The sequence below is a fragment of the Hibiscus syriacus genome, unplaced genomic scaffold (genome assembly GCF_006381635.1).
Source record: "Hibiscus syriacus cultivar Baekdansim isolate YM2019G1 unplaced genomic scaffold, ASM638163v2 tig00000594_pilon, whole genome shotgun sequence".
Lineage (NCBI taxonomy): Eukaryota > Viridiplantae > Streptophyta > Magnoliopsida > Malvales > Malvaceae > Hibiscus > Hibiscus syriacus.
Genome location: NW_024061800.1, coordinates 83,391 through 111,027, shown reverse-complemented (window position 1 = coordinate 111,027; position 27,637 = coordinate 83,391). Strand labels below are relative to the sequence as shown.

The following is a 27,637-nucleotide window of genomic DNA, read 5'->3' as shown; positions in this document are numbered from 1 at the left end:
ATTTTCTATAAACAGAATTGCAGAGAAGTTCCTAGCAATAATGTATTGGTACGACAATAGTAAGAACAATTCAATCGGCCAGCCCAACTAAATACAAGGTTGAAATCCCATTTAGTGTTGAAAAGAAACTTAACCTATTGAAATACCACGCAACAACAATCGATATTTTTATCTCCAGATAACACCATGTGCGATTCTGAAAAGTATAACATATCTTCACCAACAACACAACACAATTTTAAGTTAAAAATCTATTTAAAATCAAAAGATGCATGTCAAGAAATTTCAGAATTCACTTTAAAGTCTCACTATAACAATAAAAGACTTGCTACAAGATCAGAATTCAAAGGCACAACAATGCGTATAGACTCTTATAAGACTACCAACAGATAATCTCAAGCAAAAGCAAAAGAAAAAGAAAAGTTGAGAATATCACCCCAAATAACTACTTGTCTTGAAGTAAAAATTACAAAATTATATTACGATACTTATTGCTAGGCTTTTTCGTTTTTTGGTTGATAAATTGGAGTGGTTTGGGATGTTTTCTTTGTCCACCTTTGATTTTGGTCGTTTTTGGGTTCATTTTTATATCTTTGTTGCATGAGTATAATCGTAAGCTAAAGATGTTACCTTCCCCATCTTTTACTTTCGTTTGAAATCGAGACATGCCAATCTTTTAACCTCATTTTCAAGTTCTTTTGTGCCTTTTGATTATCAATGTTAGATTATCTGGGTGTATGAAGTCTATTATTCTTTTCTAATATTGTTATGCTGAGCTAATCTTTTATTGCACGAGGCACCAGATTCAACCAAAGATACTCAGCACAGTTCTCTGCACGACTCTTTTCCTTTCCCTGCTTCTCTTTGCTATATTCTTTGTAAATAGTGGCCACAAATTTTCTTGTATGTTAATTCAGAGAAACTAATTACAGGTGCTGATAAAATTGCAGGTATATTGAATTTTATGACGTGATGTCTGTGCCAATGGCAATAGCATTGTCTGGTCAACTACTTCTTTGTCAACCTGTGATGGTTAAACCTTCAGAGGCTGAAAAGAACCTTGTTCAGTCCACTACTTCTGGTACCGACGCAGGCAGTGTTGCGGGACATATGGAGCTGTTGATAGAAAATTATATGTAGGGAATTTGCACTTTAACATGACAGAAATGCAGCTTAGACAGGTAATACGACTATTAGCTCATCGGCAAAATAGCAGTCACCATTCTTTTATTTGGTTTATGAATGGATGCATTTATGTTTTGATGTTATCTAAACCCTCTTTCAAATTACTGACTGGATTTTAACTCCCTGTTAAAAGAAAAAATGTGGATGAAGCACATTTTAATAGTAGTTGTTTAGGGGAAAAATTGGAAGGAGTAAGATGCTTTTGAAATGTTATTTCTTTTCACATTTTCCATGTTGATATTACCCAGTTCTAGTGTTTAATCATTTTAGGGTGCATGATTTTCATCTCATACTGATAACCGTCATTTTTTTATCAAAATAATTCATGGTTTCTTAATAAATAAAAAAGAAAAAGGTAATATAGAGAAGCAGAGTTGATCCAGGGACTATGATTTTTATTATTTAATAAAATGTTTCTTGATTTTAGGAAAAGATAGAATTCCAGGTAAAGTTGAAAATGTATAATAAAATAAATAATTATAATAAATAGTAATAGTAATAAATATAAAAGGAGATTTTTAAAAGTTATTTTTAAAATAAAAAATAAGAATTAAATAGAAGAAAAATAATTAAACAAATAAATTAAAGATATTGAGATATAGAGAAACTTATTGTGAAAGCAGCCTCAGACTTCAGCTTCGCCTCAAATTTCTTTGATCATCGAAACAGATTTTTACTTCAATATTCACGTCAGCTTACAAGGACAATTCTTCATTGCAAACTCGGATTGTGTCGTTTCAATAACAACTGATTCCGATCTTAGTTTTCTCTTAGTAAACAATTTTGCTAAGTGTGTTCTCGGGAAGTTGAATATGCTTCAATAAGCAAATCCTTCTTCAAACGTTAACCAGAATAAACAAATATGCGGTTAGGATTTGCTTGAATAGCATGCGGGATAGAGATCATGTCCGAGTAGGAATACTAAGCATGTTCGGGTAGATATCATGTGGGGTAGGATTTTTCATTTTATTATTTTGATTTACCTCACTAATTGTTTTTATTTTGTCTTCTTTTATTTTGTTTTCATCATTTACATCATAACAAGAGGCCATTGATCCCTTAAAAGGTATTTATTACACAAAATAATCTGAATTAATGGATAAACGTGTTGTAATACAAGAAATTAAAAACCCCGAGGTACGACTATGGTCCGAGAAAACTCGGAAGGAAAAGGAAGACAGTCTTCAAGGAAGCTATGTGTTAGAAATGGTTAACTACGCCTCTATTAGCCTAAAGCAGAACGACGTGCAAGAGCTTCGGGACATCTGGGGCAGTTGGAAGAATGATTGGAAACAGAAGTTCAGTCAGCGATATGGTGACATTGCACTTTTGCTTCATGTTAAGACCGATGATGTAACATCCTCAATACCGGGTTAGTGACTAAATCGTAAGGTTTCAAAATTTGGTAATTTAAATTAAAATAATTGAGTGGTTTAAAGACTTATATGAGAAATGAGGTGTAAGATCAAATTGAAAAGAATGAGGAATGAAAGGATAATATGGTCATTTACAAGGAAAAGAAAAATATAATAATAATATATGTTATATATAGATACACGTGGAAGGAAGGAAAAGAAAGTTTAGAGGTTTCCAGAGTTCTCTTATTTCTTTCTTCTTCTTCTTCACGTGTGAAGCCAAGCAAAGGTGAGTTTTCTTGTGATCAAATTCTTGATGAATTTAAGGTTTCTTATTGATCTTTAGTTGATAACTAAGCTTAAGGAAAGCTTAGATTATCTTAAAACCATAAGATGAGGAGTGTATGAAGAATTAAATAAAGGAAGTAGAAAAGTGAAATTTTGGAATAGGGTTCTTAATAAGAATTAGAAGTGAAATTTGACTTGTCATTAAGCTAACTAAGAAGTATGAGGTGTTAGAATTCAAATTAGAACATGTTGGAATTTGGGTTAGATTCTTAAATTCTACATGGAGAATTAGATTTCTAAGTTTTAGAAGTATTTAATGGATAATAATTAGTTTAAGTAAGAGTATGCAAGTTAGGGATATTATAAGAGGGGAAATATAAAGTGTCAAGTAGAGTAAGAAGAGATTTTCGTGCTTAAATGACATTTTTGGGTAATGTGCATCGATGCACATTCATTATGCACCGATGCATCAATGATAAATCCCAGAAATTTGTTGAAGGTGCATCGATGCATATTAAGTGCATCGATGCATTAATTTTAATACAAACATCGAATGTCGTCAGTGCATCGATGCATAAGGAGTGCATCGATGCATTTCTAATAAAATGAACATCGAATTCCCTCAGTGCATCGATGCATCAGGAGTGCATCGATGCATGCCTCCATTAAAAGATGAAAATGGCTTTTCTTTTAGCCTAAGAAATGATAGTTTAGAATATACTAATTAGTATACTGATAAGTATCAATGAATTACTATGTAGATATCGAGCCTAAACGAGTTCCGGAATCATTGATAAGTAAGATCGATAAAAAGGGAAGATAAGAGATTGGAATGGACTAGTGAGGCCAGGTGAGTGCATACTAGTGATATGTAGTTTTTAATGGAAATAAGACTTGCGATGAGTCTATTTCCTAGAGTAATATGCATGAAGTCATGGACATGATTATATGTGATTATCTGTATTACATGGATTGTATGTATGCATGACTAAAGATAATGATATGCTTTGTATATGCTATATGATGTATGTAAGACTTTAATATGTAATAATGGAAGAACATGAGATAAGTTATATGATAGAGTCATAAGAAATGAAATGAACATGAGAGAATAAGATAATCAAGTATAAGTTATATGATATGGTATAAGTGATTATACGAGAAATGTTAGGAGACTCCAAGAGAATAGTATGAATTCGAGGGCATAATAAGGATACATAAGTAATATAGGGAAGATTGATAAATTAAAGTAAACTATGGTTTATGTATTATAGTGAAGAGCTACAAAGTTTTATTAAAGAGTATTGTGGAAGTCATGAGAAATTGAACTAAATAAATAGATGGTTTATGTGAGTGGAAAAGGAAAATGATATAAAATAAATGGAAATTATTTATAAGATAGCATGAGACTAATTGAACATGTAATATAAACTTTATAAAGGAGTACTTGGGTAAAATCATTATGTGATACAATTATAGAGTATTACTATACAAATTATATTAAAATATGATATATGAGAATATGAGTAAGTTTATAGGATATTGATAGAACATATAAGAATATTTAAATGTATGATGATATGAATAAGGGAATACAAATAAATGGAGCATAAGGTAGATAATATGATATCAGTTATTATATATCTATATGAGATATATCATCAGGTAATATGAAAGGACTCTGAAAATTGATATAAGCTACGTGAAAGTGTTCTAGGTGTTTCTATATGTTATATGAAGTATATGATCTTATGTGAACAAGATATGATAAGTATGTTTACATGAATAAATGTGATTGGATGAGAAATGATAGAAATTATATGAAAACATGATATATGTGACATGTGAATTATATGGAAATGATCTACGTGTAAGTGAACTATGTGACTATGTGATAATATGAAAAGAAGCTATGTGATACGTGATATGTGAAAGTGAATTACAAGTTTATGTGAATATTTAAAAGGAAATAAATGATAACGCCCATGTTATGTGTCATGAGAGCTAGGGGTATAGTTGGCATGCCAAGAGTCGAGGGTCTACGCGGTCCTTCGGGATATATGTATATTCTTTGGAACATCGAAACAGATTTTTACTTCAATATTCACGTCAGCTTACAAGGACAATTCTTCATTGCAAAATCGGATTGTGTCGTTTCAATAACAACTGATTCCGATCTTAGTTTCCTCTTAGTAAACAATTTTGCTAAATGTGTTCTCGGGAAGTTGAATATGCTTCAATAAGCAAATCCTTCTTCAAACGTTAACCAGAACAATATCCGGACCAATATCGAAATCGTTTTGATTTGAAAAGTAAGCTCAGAAAACAGAGAGAAAATCCGAAGCGATTTAAGTACCTTACAATTCTCACGTTTGGAATTGAGCATTCGCTTTAGTCTTCGGCTTGAAAGAAAATTAGCTGAGCATAACCAAAGTCATACTTAGCATAATAGAAAAGTATGCGAAAAATAGAGAGAAAGCTAGAGAGAAAAAGAAGATTTTTCTCTCAAATGAGATAGATAAGTCTCTAGGCTCACCCTTAGAGGATATTTATAACCTTTAAATTCCTAAAAACAAGCTAAAACATCTTAAATCCTAATTAAAACACTTAAAACTATTTAAACTAAAATACCTAAAACAAATATAAAATATAAAAATACTATCCTAAAACTTAATTAAAATACTAAAATCTATTTAAACTAAAATACAAAGATAAAATATAATGTTTAAAATATTATCCTAAACTTGAGCTTAATCCAAATCAGAATTCCAGTCAGCTTTGATTCCGAAAACAAAAAATATGCATGTTAACACACCTTTTCGTCCTACTAGGATTCAAACTCCTAAAAATATGATAGAATTTTAGGATTCAAACTCCTAAAAATAGGATAGAGTTCTACTATGATTTAAACTCTTAAAGATAGGATTCACAAGCATTATAAATAGTCATTGTAACTCACTATTGTAACACACGATTTACACACAAAACACAGAGGAAAGCACGGAAAATATAAAGGCAAAGCTATTGTAAACGATTCGAAAAGGAAATAAAAGGTAGCATCTTTTTTACATTGGTTCGTTCATTTCTCGTATGTGCACGTTATTTTTCTTGAGATTTGGTTTGAATAACCCAAAACGTGGGTTGCGCATATAACCAAAAAGGGGTGGGGTTTCGAAGTTTCGAACCTAGATCTACCCCCGAGGCGTGTTTATTTTTTTTAAATATTTAATTCACCCCCCTAAATCATTTTTTCCTACTTTATTATTCTTGTTATATATGCATGTTACTTTCTATTAATTTTATTATATATGTATATATGTTTTTTTTAGTGTTATTATATATATATATTTATATATTTTCTATTTTACATGTATAAATACGTATATTACTTTTGATTTTCTTTTTTTTATTATTATTATTTTACTTATATATATATATGCTTTTACTTTTTTATATATTTTACTCATTTATTTATCTATTTTCTTTTTATCTTTATCCTATATTTTATGTTTTTATATTCTTTTACTTGTTTTATTTATTTATTTACATTATCATTTTATTTTTATTTAGTTGTTTACTATGTATATATTAGTGTTATTGTATTTTTTATTTTATATATTCTATTCATTTTATATTTACTTTATTTCTTTCTTAATCTCCTTATTTTATTTGTTTTACTTTATTTATCATTTATTCATATCTTCTAACCCATATTTTGACTTTTAAAGGGTATATTTGTAAATCCGTCAAAGGTAAGTAATTTTGGATCATTATTTTATCTTTTAATTTAAACTTATAATTTTCTTAATCAAAGACAACTGGAAATTACGTAGTACCGAAAGGGCAGTTCAAGGGTGCTAATCTTTCCTTGATTGTAGCCGACTCCCGAACCCGACACATCTTTGGAAAGACGCAGATCAGGTAAGAAATAAGGTATCCAATCAACCTATTTATTCTTAAATAAATGATCGGTGGCGACTCCAATCCACATTTTTTAAGTCGAAGCCCAATTCCGGGGCACAACCGAAAGACGGTTGCGACAGCTTGGCGACTCCGCTAGGGACTCTCAAGTAAGTCAGGCTAAGGTAATTTTCAGTTGTCTTTTAAACGAAAAGGGTAAGTTTAAATTTTAAGGTAACATTTCGATCCTTATTGCTTACTTTTGATTATATTTTTTTGAGTAAATAGTTGTACTAACCGTTTTCTCAATGATTTCAGCCCTTAAAGTCTTTTTTCATCTAAGGCTCTAAACCTGAGCTCCGAACCCGTTTTAAATGGGGGTGAAAGCGACGCATTCGTGTGAATTTATTCACCGCATATGCCTAGCAAGTAGCCTTCGAGATTCATATACCTTATGTCTTCGTGTGAATTTATTCTCTACATAGACATAAGGGAATGTGTCATCTCGAGTTTAACTTAGTCCACACAAGCCTGTGATGGGTTTAGGACTAAGGGTCCGGCAGGCCCAAGGGGGCACCAGCAAGGAGAACTCGGGTACCGTTTTTTTAGAACCTAACCCGAGAGACTTTGAAGAATTAGAGCCTACCTCAAAACCTCATTTCAAACCCTAGGATGCCAGAATTATTTCATGCTTTACCTTTTGTTCAAAGCATGCGAACTAGACAAATATGCGGTTAGGATTTGCTTGAATAGCATGCGGGATAGAGATCATGTCCAATAGGAATACTAAGCATGTTCGGGTAGATATCATGTGGGGTAGGATTTTTCATTTTATTATTTTGATTTACCTCACTAATTGTTTTTATTTTGTCTTCTTTTATTTTGTTTTCATCATTTACATCATAACAAGAGGCCATTTATCCCTAAAAAGGTATTTATTACATAAAATAATATGAATTAATGGATAAAGGTGTTGTAATACAAGAAATTAAAAACCCCGAGGTACGACTATGGTCCGAGAAAACTCGGAAGGAAAAGGAAGACAGTCTTCAAGGAAGCTATGTGTTAGAACTGGTTAGCTACGCCTCTATTAGCCTAAAGCAGAACGACGTGCAAGAGCTTCGGGACATCTGGGGCAGTTGGAAGAATGATTGGAAACAGAAGTTCAGTCAGCGATATGGTGACATTGCACTTTTGCTTCATGTTAAGACCGATGATGTAACATCCTCAATACCAGGTTAGTGACTAAATTGTAAGGTTTCAAAATTTGGTAATTTAAATTAAAATAATTGAGTGGTTTAAAGACTTATATGAGAAATGAGGTGTAAGATCAAATTGAAAAGAATGAGGAATGAAAGGATAATATGGTCATTTGCAAGGAAAAGAAAAATATAATAATAATATATGGTATATATAGATACACGTGGAAGGAAGGAAAAGAAAGTTTAGAGGTTTTCAGAGTTCTCTTATTTCTTTCTTCTTCTTCTTCACGTGTGAAGCTAAGCAAAGGTGAGTTTTCTTGTGATCAAATTCTTGATGAATTTAAGGTTTCTTATTGATCTTTAGTTGATAACTAAGCTTAAGGAAAGCTTAGATTATCTTAAAACCATAAGATGAGGAGTGTATGAAGAATTAAATAAAGGAAGTAGAAAAGTGAAATTTTGGAATAGGGTTCTTAATAAGAATTAGAAGTGAAATTTGACTTGTCATTAAGCTAACTAAGAAGTATGAGGTGTTAGAATTCAAATTAGAACATGTTGGAATTTGGGTTAGATTCTTAAATTCTACATGGAGAATTAGATTTCTAAGTTTTAGAATTATTTAATGGATAATAATTAGTTTAAGTAAGAGTATGCAAGTTAGGGATATTAAAAGAGGGGAAATATAAAGTGTCAAGTAGAGTAAGAAGAGATTTTCATGCTTAAATGACATTTTTGGGTAATGTGCATCGATGCACATTCATTATGCACCGATGCATCAATGATAAATCCCAGAAATTTGTTGAAGGTGCATCGATGCATATGAAGTGCATCGATGCATTAATTTTAATACAAACATCGAATGTCGTCAGTGCATCGATGCATAAGGAGTGCATCGATGCATTTCTAATAAAATGAACATCGAATGCCCTCAGAGCATCGATGCATCAGGAGTGCATCGATGCATGCCTCTATTAAAAGATGAAAATGGCTTTTCTTTTAGCCTAAGAAATGATAGTTTAGAAGATACTAATTAGTATACTGATAAGTATCAATGAATTACTATGTAGATATCGAGCCTAAACGAGTTCCGGAATCATTGATAAGTAAGATCGATAAAAAGGGAAGATAAGAGATTGGAATGGACTAGTGAGGCCAGGTGAGTGCATACTAGTGATATGTAGTGTTTAATGGAAATAAGACTTGCGATGAGTCTATTTCCTAGAGTAATATGCATGAAGTCATGGACATGATTATATGTGATTATCTGTATTACATGGATTGTATGTATGCATGACTAAAGATAATGATATGCTTTGTATATGCTATATGATGTATGTAAGACTTTAATATGTAATAATGGAAGAACATGAGATAAGTTATATGATAGAGTCATAAGAAATGAAATGAACATGAGAGAATAAGATAATCAAGTATAAGTTATATGATATGGTATAAGTGATTATACGAGAAATGTTAGGAGACTCCAAGAGAATAGTATGAATTCGAGGGCATAATAAGGATACATAAGTAATATAGGGAAGATTGATAAATTAAAGTAAACTATGGTTTATGTATTATAGTGAAGAGCTACAAAGTTTTATTAAAGAGTATTGTGGAAGTCATGAGAAATTGAACTAAATAAATAGATGGTTTATGTGAGTGGAAAAGGAAAATGATATAAAATAAATGGAAATTATTTATAAGATAGCATGAGACTAATTGAACATGTAATATAAACTTTATAAAGGAGTACTTGGGTAAAATCATTATGTGATACAATTATAGAGTATTACTATACAAATTATATTAAAATATGATATATGAGAATATGAGTAAGTTTATAGGATATTGATAGAACATATAAGAATATTTAAATGTATGCTGATATGAATAAGGGAATACAAAGAAATGGAGCATAAGGTAGATAATATGATATCAGTTATTATATATCTATATGAGATATATCATCAGGTAATATGAAAGGACTCTGAAAATTGATATAAGCTACGTGAAAGTGTTCTAGGTGTTTCTATATGTTATATGAAGTATATGATCTTATGTGAACAAGATATGATAAGTATGTTTACATGAATAAACGTGATTGGATGAGAAATGATAGAAATTATATGAAAACATGATATATGTGACATGTGAATTATATGGAAATGATCTACGTGTAAGTGAACTATGTGACTATGTGATAATATGAAAAGAAGCTATGTGATACGTGATATGTGAAAGTGAATTACAAGTTTATGTGAATATTTAAAAGGAAATAAATGATAACGCCCATGTTATGTGTCATGAGAGCTAGGGGTATAGTTGGCATGCCAAGAGTCGAGGGTCTACGCGGTCCTTCGGGACATATGTATATTCTTTGGAACATGTGTGAAGTCTTGAAAGATACATACTTGATCCCTAGTATATGTATATGATTCTTAAGGAATAATATGTGGTCCTTATGGACATTATTATATGGCACTACGGTGCAATTCTACGCGGTCCTTCGGGATATATATATATTCTGTGGAACATGTGTGAAGTCTTGAAAGACACATACTTGATCCCTAGTATATGTATATGATTCTTAAGGAATAATATGTGGTCCTTATGGACATTATTATATGGCACTACGATGCAATTCTACGCGACACTTCGGTGCAATTATACGAGCTGTGGTGACAGCATTAGTGCACAACCTCTATAGACTCACATATCAATAGTTCTCACATATGTACATGGGCTAATCCAGAGATATGAACAAATATATGTTAGTGGTATGATAAATGTTATAGAAATGATATGATGTTGTGTGTGTATAGTGTTTGATTGAAAAGGTTAACTATAAAAGTATGTGATTACATGATAAACTGTTAATGATGAATTATGTGTATGTATGTATTTACTGTAATTAATCTGATATGATTTTATATGATACGAAGAATGCATGGAATTGGTATAACATGATAGAACAGAACATGCATGTATTGATATATGTTATAAAGTGCATTATAAGTTGTTATGCCTCACTAAGTCTTCGACTTAGCGTGTGATTGTTTCACACGTAGGTTTTGAGAAGAGTAAAGAGTAATGCGGAGCAAGACAGGTCAGTTCTCCTTACCAAATGTCAGATCAGAAAATATATGTACTGGTTATAGAGTGTAGTTGGCATGTAGTCTAAAGATATAAATTGTATGAACTCTAATATATTTTGTAAACGTTTTGAATAAGTTAAATGTTATCAAAGTTTTTAAATTACTCACTATTTTATACGAATAAATGTTTGAAAAGTCAATGTGACACTTCGAACTCGTATCCGGGTCGGATACGGGTTGGGGGTGTTACAGATGAGCCCTTAATCAGAGCCTTGGTTCGATTCTGGAACCCGGGATACAGTTACTTCACTTTTAACCAGGAGGACATGGTACCTACCATCGAGGAGTATACTACACTATTGCACTGTGAAAGCATTAAACTGGAGCGAGCCTACATCAAACACATCAAGAGTCAGTCTTTCAAGAACAGACTGACTAAGATTGCAGGAGTTGATGAAAAGTGGGTGACTGACCGACTCCGAAACAAAGGTAACGGGCAGGGAATTGAGTGGATCCACATAAGGAAACTAATGAATGACCATCATGATGAATGGAAGACTATAAACCTTTTTTGCACTAGGTCTATATGGCTTGATCATCTTTCCGAAGATTTTGGGATGCATTGACGCAGCCGTGGTGGAACTGTTTGAGCAACTTCCGAAACGGGTCAACCCAGCACCAACCATCTTAGTCGAGACCTTTCGGTCTCTCAACCATTGCCGAAGAGCTGGCGGAGGTAGATTCATTGGATGTGTTCAGCTCCTTCAAGTCTGGATGCACAGTCACTTCTAGAAGAATAATGGGGTTGCCTACCGCCGATTTAGCACTACATATTCACCTTTGAGAGAGTTCATCACCATGAAATGGCATGAAGGAACTTAAAAAGAGAAGTGAATGAAAGTCTTCACTCATCTATCAAGACCGAGATATTACTTGGAGAGCCCCTTGGTTGTTCCTCAGTGACGTTCTTTTCCAATGTGGGGACTCTGACACTATGACCTTATCTGAACTTTGGGATGCAGTTGGGTATGCTCAATTGTTAGCACTTAGACATTATGGGGCACGTCAGTTTGTCCCAGCAATATGCGGACTAGCTAAATCAGAGTTTGAGTATCACGGTGACAGTTATAAGAAGAGGATCAAAGAGATTGTCGATTCATGGAAGAAAGTGTTACGGATGGATATTGTGGCTGCTAAAGACATGCTTACCCCAGACTATTTAGAGTGGCGAAGATTGCGAAAAAATGACAACACCCCGGTGCCAAACTGTGAGGACACACGGACCATGGAGGAGCATCTCAGGCATGTCCCTTCTGGACTTGAGATAGCCAAAACAGAGTTTGAAGCTGTGAAAAATGAGCTGGGGAAGAAGATAAAGGAACTTGAGGTTGAGCGCTATCAGTGGAATCTAGATGCCGATTCTTAGAAAGATCGAGCAGACAAACTAGAAAGAGAACAAAAAAGAGTCCGTTTAGAGCTCGAAGACTTGAGAAAGGGGTATCAAGATAAAGTCAAGGATAACTCCATGTTGAAAGTGGCTTTTAAATACTAGAATGAGAGAACTTGGAAGGAACAGATGAAGACTGCCCAGAGGCGCTTAACAGGAAGTCAGCATCAAAACCAATGCTTGAGAATCCATATGGCTGATCTGGAGAAACAACATGCTCGAACATTTCATGCATTCTTGCATTTTTGCATTTTTGCATCTTCATCTACATTTTTAAGCATTTTCACTAACATGAAATTAAGTCATGGAGGATTCGATGAAGTGGTCTTAACCACATGACACCACATTGAAGCAAGATTTTAACAATTAAAGAAAAAGTTGAAATCAATACAGTGAGAACTTGATCAGCTGATTGTAGGACAAAGCCTGCCAGGATGATCTGAAAAAAGAGTCCACATATCCTAAGGACTACGATGTTGAAGTTGTTTGCAGTTGCCACATAAGAAGCCCCAAACATTCATCTAAAAATTATAAGGCGCTTTCTGAAGAAGGGGGCATGGCATATACCATTTGCACTTAGAGGATTGCTTTGTTTGAACACGTCTTTGATTTTTCATGTTTGCTTAATCTTTTAAAGGATTGAATTTATGCTACTTTCTAAGGTGGAGAAATTGAACAAATTTTAATCTTTAGTTCTTCGAATATTAAATGAATTAAGGATTCTTTTAATTCTTCAAGAATTACAGATTTTTGACATGTGACAAGATTAGACCTTTCTTATCATGTCTCAAACCCCAAAATAAAATACCTCGATTCTTTACCCAAAATAACTCATGGTCATTACCAAAAAGACCAAATTCTTGAACATTGCCTTTTCGATACACCCATACCTTTCTTTGAGTCAATAAAATCACACCACTGTCTTTTTGGACTCAAAATTGACATTTTAATACCATTAAAACCCAAGGCATTGAGTTGTTCATTTTAACATGAGCAGTCTTCTAAAGAACCAACTTGGGGCATCTCGCGGGGAGCCTGAACATTGAGACATCTGGGGGAAAAAAGAAGAATTCATTCGAAATAATTCTATCACGCATTAACTACACTATTTTCATGTGAATGAAGTTAATCCTGAAAATCTATCCCCCTAGGGATACCTCTTCTGTGAATACTTACATGTGTGAAATGATGAACGACTTTCTTTCTTTATCCCCTCACAACAAGAGAAAAAATATATCCTTTGTGTCCCCTTTTGAGCCTATAGTATTTTTCTTCTGATTCAACCCTAACCAAGGATCACCCTCCATACTGGGGGCAAGGTGGAAGAAATTTGCTCACATGAGTGAAGACATCAATCCAAAGGAAATACCAAAAGGTGGGCCAAATACCAAGTGCGAAGATTCAATCAAGAACAAAAAAGAAAAGAAGCAAAAATCAAAAGGAAAAGGGACAAAAAGCACATGCAAAGATTCCCTAAAGACAAATGGCACATCAAACTTCAAACTATGAGATTAATCAAGCACAATCATTCTTGAATCACTTAATCACTTCACTCGAAGATCATAGAGCATCAGGAGAAAGAGACATTTTGAGCAAGACAAGATCGAGGGCATCAGAATGAATTGATCCTTGGTTCAATACCCTGAAACACTTATTTGGGCCTATTTATCCTTTTCTTTCATAACCATGAGCCCTGGCCTATATTACGTGCCTTAAAAGTCCCTTCTAATCATACATGGATATCTAAACAGAAGAGACTATCTTCAGATTTCATCCCGCCCATCAGGATTAATTTGCAAAAAAACAATGTAATTAATGCATGGTAGAAAAAAATGACAAAGGGGGGGTCAAGACGTAAATCCTGAATAACGTCTTGAAACCAAAGGAGGGTTCGAGTTGAAAACCTGAAAAGGCGGCTCGAATATAAAAATTGTGCAATTGAGGCGATCACACAAATTCCTTGATAAGGCATCGCACAATCCGAGTGTGACAACGAAGGTTGGGAGTCAGAGAACACTTCCAGCAGAGAAACATGCAAGCTACCCCATCAATCCTTTGAGCATAAATGCCAAACCTTTGACCAAACACGATAATCTGAGACTTTTTTATCCGTTCATTACTTAACCATTTCCCAAAGATAGCTTTGATCTTGACACTTGTCAAATAGCTATAATTTATTGAAGGATTAAGATTGTAATTAATTCTTTGATATCCGATGAACTCTAGTTTTATGTTTCGTCTCAATTGTAAAACCGTGAAAGTGACAATATTTTCAAAACTTTTGGTTAAACATTTTTCGAAACTCTTTTAATTGATATTTTCATAACTTTGAAAATAAAAGAGAAAGAAAAATATTTTTTTCAAACAAGACAGTCTCTCTAGAGTGGATCTTGGTAAATGACATGTAACTCTTAGACACAAAGTTCGTGCTCAGAATCAATGCTGAAGCAAGAAATGAGGAACATTTGGGGCATCTTTGAAGATTCAACATCAAATATTGGGGCATTTTTGGATATTAGGGCATCTTTGGGGATTCAACATCCTAATACGAATTATCAGACCTTCTGAAAGCATTTCCTCCACAGGCAGGAACAAGCAGGCAAAAATGAGGCTCTATCCAAGAGATAAATGACATTAATCCATATTGCATGCATCTTAGACATACTTGAGAGCATCACATTTATCATTTTTAGCATACATAATTTTTGCAGCTTTAGAGTCAAGTTTCAACTTCAATACGAAAGATACATGATTCAAAAGAATTTGTAAAAATTGATAGTGGTTGCTTAACTCAGTATCAAGGAGCTACACCTCAACTAATTTGATATATTGAAAGATCAACAGATCTTAGAATCAACTTCAGACAAGTTCGAGAGCTAATTCAGAACCGATCCAGTTCGCATTTTCAAGTTGGATTTCAACTTCACGACGAAGGATATCCAATTCCTGGCTCAACTTCACGGCGAAGGGGCCACCCACAGTTTCAATTTCACGACGAAGGGAATCGTGCTCACTATTGTCTCTCTTGAGACAGTTTCCCTTGAAACAAACTTTGTCTCTCTTGAGACAGTTTCCCTTGGAAAAAAACCTTTGAAATTATTTCTCTTGAAACACAAAAACCTTTGAAACATAAACATTGAAAACATTTCCCTTGAAATGAATTTTGTCTCTCTTGAGACAGTTTCCCTTGAAACAAAATCATTGAATATGTTTTCCTTGGAACTAATTTCATCTCCCCGTGAGACAATTTTTTTGGAACTAAGTTTTGTCTCTCTTGAGACAGTTTTTCTTAAAACAAAATTTTGTCTCCCTTGAGACCGTTTCTCATGAAACAACAGATATCTTTGAGATCGTTTCCCTTGAAACGAATTATGTCTCTTTCGAGAAAATTTCTATTGAAGCATCATCTGAACCGTTACACTCAGCTCAGACACATACTTGGGATGGTCGAAAGCATTTCTCAAATCAAAAAAATAGAATGTGCACATCAGATTTGAACATTTGAAGAATTCGAGATCAGGGATCAGAACTTGAAGATTCCAGAACTAAGATTCCAGAAAAACAACCGGAGATCGAGATTTCTCTCCTAAGCCCAAAAATAACATATGTTGCATATGCATTTTAGGCATACCTAAGAGCATTGCATCCATCTCATCACATATATGCATAACTTTTTCAGGTTTTAGCTAGAGTCAATTTCAACTTCGCAGCGAAGGATATTGAGCTCAAAGCTACACAATCAACTCGAGAGTAGATTTCAACTTCGTGACGGAGGATATCTAGCTCGAAGCCAAACTTCATAATACTTGGATTTCAACTTCACGACGAAGGATATTCAAGTCAAGGCTCAACTTCACGATGAAGGGGTCATCCACGATTTCAACTCCACGACGGAGGATATCGTTCCCACACATCCATGATTTCAACTTCACAACGAAGGATATTGGACTCGAGACAACGCAAGTTCAACTTCACGACGAAGGGACCGCTGGTTGTCAACAAACAACTTCCCAATTTCAGAGCCAATTTCAACTTCACAGCGAAAGATATTGGACTCCAGACAACGCAAGTTCAACTTCACGACGAAGGGACCGCTGGTTGTCAACAAACAATTTCCCAATTTCGGAGCCAATTTCAACTTCACAGCGAAGGATATTGGACTCCAGACAACGCAAGTTCAACTTCACGACGAAGGGACCGCTGGTTGTCAACAAACAACTTCTCAATTTCAGAGCCAATTTCAACTTCACAGCGAAGGATATTGGACTCGAGACAACGCAAGTTCAACTTCACGACGAAGGGACCGCTGGTTGTCAACAAACAACTTCCCAATTTCAGAGCCAATTTCAACTTCACAGCAAAAGATATTGGACTCCAGACAACGCAAGTTCAACTTCACGACGAAGGGACCGCTGGTTGTCAACAAATAATTTCCCAATTTCGGAGCCAATTTCAACTTCACAGCGAAGGATATTGGACTCCAGACAACGCAAGTTCAACTTCACGACGAAGGGACCGCTGGTTGTCAACAAACAACTTCTCAATTTCAGAGCCAATTTCAACTTCACAACGAAAGATATTGGACTCCAGACAACGCAAGTTCAACTTCACGACGAAGAGACCGCTGGTTGTCAACAAACAATTTCCCAATTTCGGAGCCAATTTCAACTTCACAGCGAAGGATATTGGACTCCAGACAACGCAAGTTCAACTTCACGACGAAGGGACCGCTGGTTGTCAATAAACAACTTCTCAATTTCAGAGCCAATTTTAACTTCACAACGAAAGATATTGAACTCCAGACAACGGAAGTTCAACTTCACGACGAAGGGACCGCTGGTTGTCAACAAACAATTTCCCAATTTCGGAGCCAATTTCAACTTCACAACGAAGGATATTGGACTCCAGACAACGCAAGTTCAACTTCACGACGAAGGGACCGCTGGTTGTCAATAAACAACTTCTCAATTTCAGAGCCAATTTCAACTTCACAGCGAATGATATTGGACTCCAGACAACGCAAGTTCAACTTCATGACGAAGGGACCGCTGGTTGTCAACAAATAACTTCCCAATTTCAGAGCCAATTTCAACTTCACGACGGAAGATATTGGACTCGGAACAATCCTACTTACTTGGATTTCAACTTCACGACGAAGGATATCCAATTCCAGGCTCAACTTCACGACGAATGGGCCACCCGCGGTTTCAACTTCACGACGAAGGGAATCGTGCACACAAGCATCATCCATCTTTAGATTGGATTTCAACTTCACGACGAAGGATATCCAACTCAAAGAAGGATTATCTGTCAACAAAGACCTTCGAGTTCAACTACGCTCAGCTCCAAGGCACATCATTTACATTATAACTCAAGGCTAGAAGGGTTATCTGCCATCAAAATTGTCGATTTCGATTTCATTCAGCTCGATGACACATCAATCGCACTAATTTCCGGTTGCAGTCGAGGTTTTCAAGTCGAGAAGAGGACCTGGGTTAGCCGTGCCTTAGTGACAAGCAACCATTTTCAAGCAGCATAGCTTAAGTCAAGAAAAAACTATCTGTCAATGAAGATTTCTGAGTTCGATTCCGATCCAAGGTCTTTAAACCGAGAAGAAGACCGGAGGGCAACGGGAAGCCACGTGCTGATTCAAATTCCGAACTACGGCTTCAATTTCATATCATTTCAAGATGAACTAGACTTCACGATGGAGGAGTCATCCGTAACTCAATTCGACAAGGAGTTATTGAAATATCATAGTCAATTTTCAACTCCACTGAACAAAAAGTGTGTCTTTTAATCTTTGCCCTATCCCCGTTACACGACTATGGGCAAAGAGGGGCAGCTGTTAACACACCTTTTCGTCCTACTAGGATTTAAACTCCTAAAAATAGGATAGAATTTTAGGATTCAAACTCCTAAAAATAGGATAGAGTTCTACTATGATTTAAACTCTTAAAGATAGGATTCACAAGCATTATAAATAGTCATTGTAACTCACTATTGTAACACACGATTTACACACAAAACACAGAGGAAAGCACGGAAAATACAAAGGCAAAGCTATTGTAAACGATTCGAAAAGGAAATAAAAGGTAGCATCTTTTTTACATTGGTTCGTTCATTTCTCGCATGTGCACGTTATTTTTCTTGAGATTTGGTTCGAATAACCCAAAACGTGGGTTGCGCATATAACCAAAAAGGGGTGGGGTTTCGAAGTTTCGAACCTAGATCTACCCCCAAAGCGTGTTCATTTTTTTAAAATATTTAATTCACCCCCCTAAATCATTTTTTCCTACTTTATTATTCTTGTTATATATGCATGTTACTTTCTATTAATTTTATTATATATGTATATATGTTTTTTTAGTGTTATTATATATATATTTATATATTTCCTATTTTACATGTATAAATACGTATATTACTTTTGATTTTCTTTCTTTTTATTATTATTATTTTACTTATATATATATATATATGCTTTTACTTTTTTATATATTTTACTCATTTATTTATCTATTTTCTTTTTATCTTTATCCTATATTTTATGTTTTTATATTCTTTTACTTATTTTATTTATTTATTTGCATTATCATTTTATTTTTATTTAGTTGTTTGCTATGTATATATTAGTGTTATTGTATTTTTTATTTTATATATTCTATTCATTTTATATTTACTTTATTTTTTTCTTAATCTCCTTATTTTATTTGTTTTACTTTATTTATCATTTATTCATCTCTTCTAACCCATATTTTGACTTTTAAAGGGTATATTTGTAGATCCGTCAAAGGTAAGTAATTTTGGATCATTATTTTATCTTTTAATTTAAACTTATAATTTTCTTAATAAAAGACAACTGGAAATTACGTAGTACCGAAAGGGCAGTTCAAGGGTGCTAATCTTTCCTTGACTGTAACCGACCCCCGAACCCGACACATCTTTGGAAAGACGCAGATCAGGTAAGAAATAAGGTATTCGATCAACCTATTTATTCTTAAATAAATGATCGGTGGCGACTCCAATCCACAATTTTTAAGTCGAAGCCCAATTCCGGGGCACAACCGAAAGACGGTTGCGACACTACAGAATTATGTCATTTTTGTGCAATTTCCAGAATCTTATGTCATGTACAGAAAATGAATTAAAATGAACAAATAAGCCACAAAAATCAATGATTAAAGAGTAATTTAAAAGTAAAATATTAACTAAAATAAACATTTATCAAATTCCCCCTCACTTATTCAATGCTTGTCCCCAAGCATTCCTCAATTAATATATCAAAATCATAAGTTGTCATCTTCAATTTCAATTTATTCTTCAAACTTATAATCGAATTAAGTCCATGACATTTGCCGAATTCAAGTTACAATCTAGCAAAGATACAACCAAGAAAATTTAAAATAAGCAAGATATCACAATTAATTACCAACTTCAATGAAACATGACTCAATACCTCACAAAGATTCACACATATCCGCTCAAAGTGTTTGGGGTAAATGAAGTTACTCAAACCGAAACTAACCAAAATATTACCATAGGCTTGGAATCTAATCAAGTTTCCACTACGAAAAATGAACATAATGCAATAATCAAGGGGTCTTTAAACAAGATGTAATGAGGCTTAGGTTAAGGTAGGGAAAGTCCGAAAAGAAAGGCTTAAAATACTGAAACAAGAGATCAAAATAATTAAGAACAATCCACGAATTAACATGAAGCGCATTGAAGAACAAAAAAAGGAAAAAGAATAGATGAAAGACAATTGAAGCGATCGATTTTTTCTTCCCCTTTTTTTCCGAACAAATGATATTTTTTTTCTTTTTCTTCTTTTTGTTCGAAACAGTGAACAATTTTTTTTTCGTGGAACAACAATGATACAAGATCTCAAGTCTCGGTAAGGGTGTGAAAAGAGAGGAAAAATAAAAAAAAAAGGCTTCGAGTTTAATTATGAGGTGTAAAACAAAGAAAGTGAAATAGGCTCAAACGTGGTTCACTAGTAGATATATAAACGGGTAGGCTTTTGGGAAAAGTGGGTTTATCCTAGGTGCCCCTATCACATTAAAACATTATGTTCAACATGTTGTCTCGATATGCATTGTGATTACAAGATCTAGAATATCTTAATTAGTACGGCACACACAAGTCAAACAATGAGCAAGAAAGAAAATGTATGCTCATTAGGCTCAAATCTCATAAGAAAAGTTTATATGCATTGAGCCACGTTCATCTCTATCAACAAAAGCATGAGATATAAATACTTAACAAAAATTCACTAGCTATATCAATTATCAATCATGAAAATTAAATTCGATCAAAAACATGGTCATAATCCAAAAAGAAGCAAGAGTATAAAGCAAAATTCAAAACTAGCAACCAACGATCCCAACATATTAACATCAGAATAATTGAATTTCAAACAATTAAACAAGTCAAGGAAAAATTTGACACATGCTTATCTTCCCCCCTCACTTATTCCATTTTGTCCTAAAACGTATATCAAATTTAAAATTAAAGAGAGGGAAAAGGAATACTCCCCATCTAGTGGCGACCGCAGCCATGGTCATATCGAGACGAGTCCGGGTGAAGGTAAGAAATATTCGATCGGAATTTGAATCTGTTCAAAAATAAATGAAATAAAATTAAAAATAAAATAAATGGAATGAAATAAATAAAATGAAAATAAAACGAAATGGGTTGCCTCCCATCAAACGCTTTTGTTTAACGTCGTTAGCTTGATGACCTGATTCAGACTATAGGTTCTAAGAGAAATACTTCTTCCACTTAATACACTTTTTCCAACTAAGAACTTCCTTATGAGAAATTCTATGATTGTATAATTCTTTTATTTTCTCTTTGTGGAATTTGCCATTCTCATAGGTTATTCTTCGAATCTTTTTTAGCTTTGACAGCTTATTCGTAATAATCAGTGAAGTATCATTTTCTCCTAAAAAGACATTTTTTAAGTTTTTCGACATTTCTTTCAGTTTTATCTCAGGTGCCTGAAAAACAGAAGGTAAAATTTTAGTTTTAGAGGAAGGTAAAAATAAATCAGAATTGATTGCATGAATATTTTCAAACTCTCTTTCTTCTTCTTCGTGGTAAAGTTCAGGATCCATGGAAAGATTATATTCAATATATTCATCAATTGAAGAATCTATAACATCAACAAAATTAATTCTTTCAACATGATCAGGGCATTTCATTGTTTTGTAAACATCAAATTCAACGATTTCACCATCAAATTCCATTGTCAGTATGCCACTTCTAACATCGATCTTTGTATGTGCGGTGCTTAGAAAGGCCGGCCTAAGAGTACTTCGGAATAAGTATCCGACTTATCATGTTCCATGTTAATGACACAGAAATCTGTAGGAAAAAATAATACATCGACCTTCACTAAGACATTTTCCATCATTCCCACATGATAGATCATGGATCGATCAGTTAACTGTATGGTTACTCCCGTTTCCTTCAAAGACTCGTTAGTAATCATTTTATAAATAGATAATGGCATAATGTTGATTGAATCTCCTAAGTCACACATTGCTTAATTTTAAAATCACCTATTTTGCAAGGTATAGCGAACATACCTTGATCCTTCATATTTGGTAGGAGTTTTCGTTGAAACATTGCAGAGACATTTCTCCCAAATTTACCTTTTCGTGCCCCATTAATTTCCTCAAAGATCTCCTTTTATTCATCTCTTTTATCACGCTTCATCAACCTTGATGGGAAGGGTGGTGGCGTGATTTCATGAGAAGAAAGAGAAGGATATGAGACAAACATACCTTGTATTTATAGAGGTGGTGTTTCCTCTTGTTCTTCCTAGTGTTCATATTTTTCTGCTGGAACTTCGAGTGAGATAAGTTTTCCACTTCTGAGTGTAATGACACTAACATTCTCTCTCGGATTTAACTCCGTTTGAGAAGGTAGCCTTCCTTGTGATTCCAATTTTCCCATAGTTTGAGCTAATAGACTTACTTAGTTATCTAACTCTTGAAGATGTGTTTCGGTTCGGTTGTGGAATTTTTCCTGGGACGCAATCAGTTTTTCTTATGAAATTGCTAACTTTCCTATTAGTTCCTCCAATGATGAGTTTTGAGTTTGTTGTTGAGGAAGAGGCCTTGGTTGATAAGTTGGTCTTTGATTTGCCACATAGCTGAAGTTTGGGTGATCTCGCCATCCTGGATTGTAAGCATTAATGTATGGGTTGTATTGTCTTTGTAGAGGACCTGGAAAGTTCCCTATGACATTGATTTCTACATTGCCTCCTTCTTGTATCAATGGGCAACAATCCGTCGGATGGTCTAGCTTTGTGCATATCCCGCATGCTCTTGTTGCTCCAGATTTTCCTGCAACAAGTGAATTAACTTTTTCAGTTAATTTGTCTAACTTATTCTCAAGGGAAAAAGTACTTATCTCGTGAACCCGTTGGCTGGGTTCACTTGAAAATTGTTGAGAGTTGGCTGCCATGATTGAAATCAATTCCCTTGTTGTTAATGGGGTCATGTTGACTAATGCTCCTCCACTGGCGGCATCCACCATTTTCATTTCCATTGGCAAAAGGTCTTCATAAAAGTATTAAAGTAATGTTTGCTCGCTTAATCAGTGTTGTGGAAAACATGCACAAAGCTTTTTAAATCGATCCCAATATTCATAAAGACTTTATTCTCTCTTTTGTTGAATGGAAAGAATGCTCCTTCGTAACTCGCTTGCTTTAGCCGTTGAAAATAACCTGTCAAGAAAAATTTGATTCATGTCAGCCCATGAATTAACTGAATTTGGAGGTAAATAAAATAACCAATCTTTAGCCAAGTCAGCTAAAGAGAAATGGAAAGCTCTCAATTTAATTGATCTTCGGTAACTCCCTGTGGTTTCATGCTAGTGCAAACCATGTGGAATTCCAACAAGTGTTTGTACGGATCTTCAGTGGGAAAGCCGTGGAAAGTGGGAAGAAGATGAATGAGTCCCGTCTTTAATTGAAACAGAGTCCTGCCACTAGAAAAATTAATGCATAATGGCGTCTGAGTGATAGGAGTTGTGGCTAGCTCTCGGATCGTTTGTTCCACCATCGGAATGTTGTATGCGTCTGCTTTAGAGTCTGGATTTGATTCTGTTTCTGATTTATGCTCTTGTTCTTCTTGTCTTTTTCTCTTTTCTCGAAGCGTTTATGCGTGGATTCTTTGTGCTCGTGCTTCGATCTCCTAATTCACCCGGGTTTCTTCTGGTCATAAATAAAAAAACTAGAAAAATAAATCAGTACTTGCCGTTAGGCCCCGGCAACGACGCCAATTTAATAACTGTCGTTTTGCTATCAAAATAATTCATGGTTTCTTAATAAATAAAAAGGAAAATGTTGTATAAAGAAGCAGGGTTGATCCACAGGGACTATGGTTTTTATGATTTAATAAAATTGTTTCTTGATTTTAGGAAAAGATAGAATTGCAGGTAAAGTTGAAAAGGTATAATAAAATAAATAATTATAAAAAGAAAAAATAATATAATAATAAATATTAATAGTAATAAATATAAAAGGAGATTTTTAAAATTTATTTTTTTAAAAAAAAGAATTAAAAAAAAAGAAAAATAATTAAATAAATACATTAAAGATATTGAGATATAAATAAACTTATTGTGAAAGCAGCCTCAGCTTCAGTATCGGCTCAAATTCCTCGGATCATTGAAACAGATTTTTACTTCAAGATTCACGTCAGCTTACAAGGACAATTCTTCGCTGCCAACTCGGATTGTGTCGTTTCAATAACAGCTGGTTCCGATCTCAGTTTCCTCTTAGCAAACAATTTTGCTAAGTGTGTTATTGGGAAGTTGAATATAATTCAATAAGCAAATCCTTCTTCAAACGTTAACCAGAACAATATCCGGACCAATATCGAAATCGTTTTGATTTAAAAAGTAAACTCATAAAACAGAGAGAAAATCCAAAGCGATTTAAATACCTTACAATTCTAACGTTTGGAATTGGGCCTTCGCTTTAGTCTTCGACTTGAAAGAAAATTAACTAATCATAACCAAAGTCATACTTAGCATAATAGAAAAATATGCGAAAAATAGAGAAAAAGAAGATTTTATTCTCAAATGAGAGAAATATGTCTCTAGGCTCACTTTTAGAGGGTGTTTATAGCCTTCAAATTCCTAAAAACAACCTAAAACATCTTAATCCTAATTAAAACACTTAAAACTATTTAAACTAAAATACCTAAAAAATAATATAATATTCTAAATCCTAATTAAAATACTAAGACCTATTTAAACTAAAATACCTAAAACAAATATAAAATATAAAAATAATATCCTAAAACTTAATTAAAATACTAAAACCTATTTAAACTAAAATACAAAGATAAAATATAATGTTTAAAATATTATCCTAAACTAGAGTTTAATCCAAATCCGAATTCCAGCCAGCTTTGATTCCGAAAATAAAAAAATCTGCAGAATTGTGTCCTTTTTGTGCAATTTCCAAAAGCTTACGTCCTGTACAGAAAATGAATTAAAATGAACAAATAAGTCATAAAAATCAATGATTAAAGAATAATTTAAAAGTAAAATATTAACTAAAATAAGCACTTATCACATACTCTTTTCGTATCTTATGTTAATGGCTCAGATATTTGAACCTTTTGGACCTGTGGAGCTTGTGCAACTACCACTTGACCTTGAAACTGGGTGGTGCAAAGGTTTTGGGTTTGTTCAGGTTAGATATAGATGAAGACTTGGCTTATGTTCATTTTCCTGCATGGTAATAATTATGTATTTAGTTGTTGCCTTTTTTTTGTTTTTGCAGTTTGCTCAACTTGAACATGCAAAAGCAGCTCAAAGTGCCTTGAATGGGAAACTGGAGATTGTTGGTCGAACCATTAAGGTAGGCTGGGTAATTTCCTGAAATTGGAGGATTATGTTAGTCTAATTCCAGTGTCTGATCTCTGTTTTTATCTTTAGTCACGAAAACTGCAAAAAGAAAAAGAAATAAAAACTAAAACTGCCTTTTTATTATATTAACTTCTTTATGGTTAAACTTGCATATAGGTTTCATTTGTTACAGATCATGTTACTCAAGATACTACATCAAAATCTGCAGAGTTTGATGATGACGAGGAGGGTGGCTTGGTAAGCAGAAATGCATATTATTATAGATAGTAGAATTTAAAGAATGTTGATTTTTATCCAGGCTTTGAATGCTCAATCAAGAGCATTGCTTATGCAGAAACTGGATCGCTCTGGTATTGCAACAAGGTTCGTTTACCCTTTCAGACGGTCCTTTCCAGTTTTTAATCATATCATAATCCAATGTAATTGTTTTGCAGCATTACAGGATCCCTTGGATTATCCCTTGTTAATGGGTCTGCTCCAACTTAACAAACTGTTACATTACCCGTCAATGGTCAGGGGGCATATCCGGCACCAGTTCTACCACCAATCATGTCTACTACAGCCCTTGATCCTATTGGACAGCCCAGTGAGTGTTTGCTGTTGAAGAATATGTTTGATCCTGCAACTGAGGTTTGGATTTTCCTGTTCTAAACATGCTATTTCATTGTTACTTGTGTTCTTTTCTGCTTCCTTGTACAAGGTAGTTATTTTTCTGTAAGTTTTATTGCCAGACGGAACCAGATTTTGACTTGGATATTAAAGAGGATGTTGAAGAAGAATGCAGCAAATATGGCAGGGTGAAGAATATTTATGTGGACAAGCAAGCAATGCGCTATCTATTGCTTGGGATAAACTCATTTATTTCAGAAATTGTTTTTATTTTTTCAAATCTGGATACGCATCTTCTATAGCCGTTATTTATTGTTTATTATAGAGCAGATGTTCTATCTATGTTGAACATAAGACCTATTTGTCAACCTATTGTTGGTTGTTTTACTTGATAACTCTGTTACCCTATAAATCGATAATTGAGGATGCATTTTGGATGGCTACATTGGAAGGAACTATCAAGTTGAGTCTTTAGTGACATATCTGTACTTTTCTTTTTCATTGCTGCAGCATTTTGCATTAGAGTTCCTAATATTGCCAAATACACGTGTTATATATATATATATATAAATCATGTACGGAGAGCCTAGCAAATATATTTGATACTGAAATTTATATCCTTCAATCATGTTCTCCATAGACTGGAAACTTAGGACTCTCCGATGCTAGTGGATAGTCACCTTTTTTACATCTATTAATCTGTTGGTCACATTTTGGATAGTCACGTGTTATAGTTACGCAGTATAACATTTTTTTCCTTCAATCTACAGAAACAGTGCTGGTTGTGTGTATCTTCGATTTGATTCCACAGAAGCAGCGGGTAAAGCTCAACGTGCAATGAATATGAGATGGTTTGCGGGGCGATCAATATCAGCGTTATTTATGGTAAATATTCAGGCATTGGTTTTCCAGTCTAATACTTTCTGTTTTTACAGTCTCCTTGATCCTTGACTGAAGTTTGAATGGACTTCGATCTCTAGTTTCTCTTTGTGCGTGCGTTAGGTTGAGTCTTAAGTAATGGTTGAGTGCATTATGCGTTAATTAAGTTTTGGAATAACTGATGCAGCAAACCAATGAGTATGTGAGGTTTAAAGGTTGATTGAAGAGTATAGAGCAGCAGCTTTGATTGAACCACGTTACATTGGGTGGCGAGCGAGGACATGTTTCAGCGTGGGATTTTTATTTCGACAGAGCTTAGATTTTTATTCCATATGACCTAAATGTAAGATAATTCATATTTGTATACATTTATTTTTGGAGGCAATACCTGGAGGACGCTTTTAATTATGATTTGTACTTGAATTTATTCCAATGAAGATTATTAGAACTTGGACCAATAATGCTTTACTCGTTCATTTTGGAAGTCTCCAACGAGACATTTCAACAATTATAGAGGTAGATTAATGGTCGTTTTTTCATTTAATTTTCTAAAGGTTGGATTTGATGACGTTTATTTGTTATCCTGTTGATATTCCTTGTTTTAGACATTTGGATTAGATTTGGGTTCAAAAACAATTTTCTCACTAAGTTTGACTTTGATTTCTGATTGTCGGCGGTATTTCAATAATTTATTTATTGTGGTTTGTTTGTTGATATAGTCAGATATATTTTATATATATCTTCTGTTCGAATTTTTATTAAAGTTTTGAACTTTTTTTCTGT

General features: G+C 34.0%; 1 pseudogene; it reads left to right on the top strand.

Annotated features, from left to right (window-relative positions):
- The first annotated feature begins 40 nt into the window (after positions 1–40).
- LOC120208909 lies at positions 41–26,926 on the top strand (annotated as a pseudogene).
- Positions 26,927–27,637: the final 711 nt, after the last annotated feature.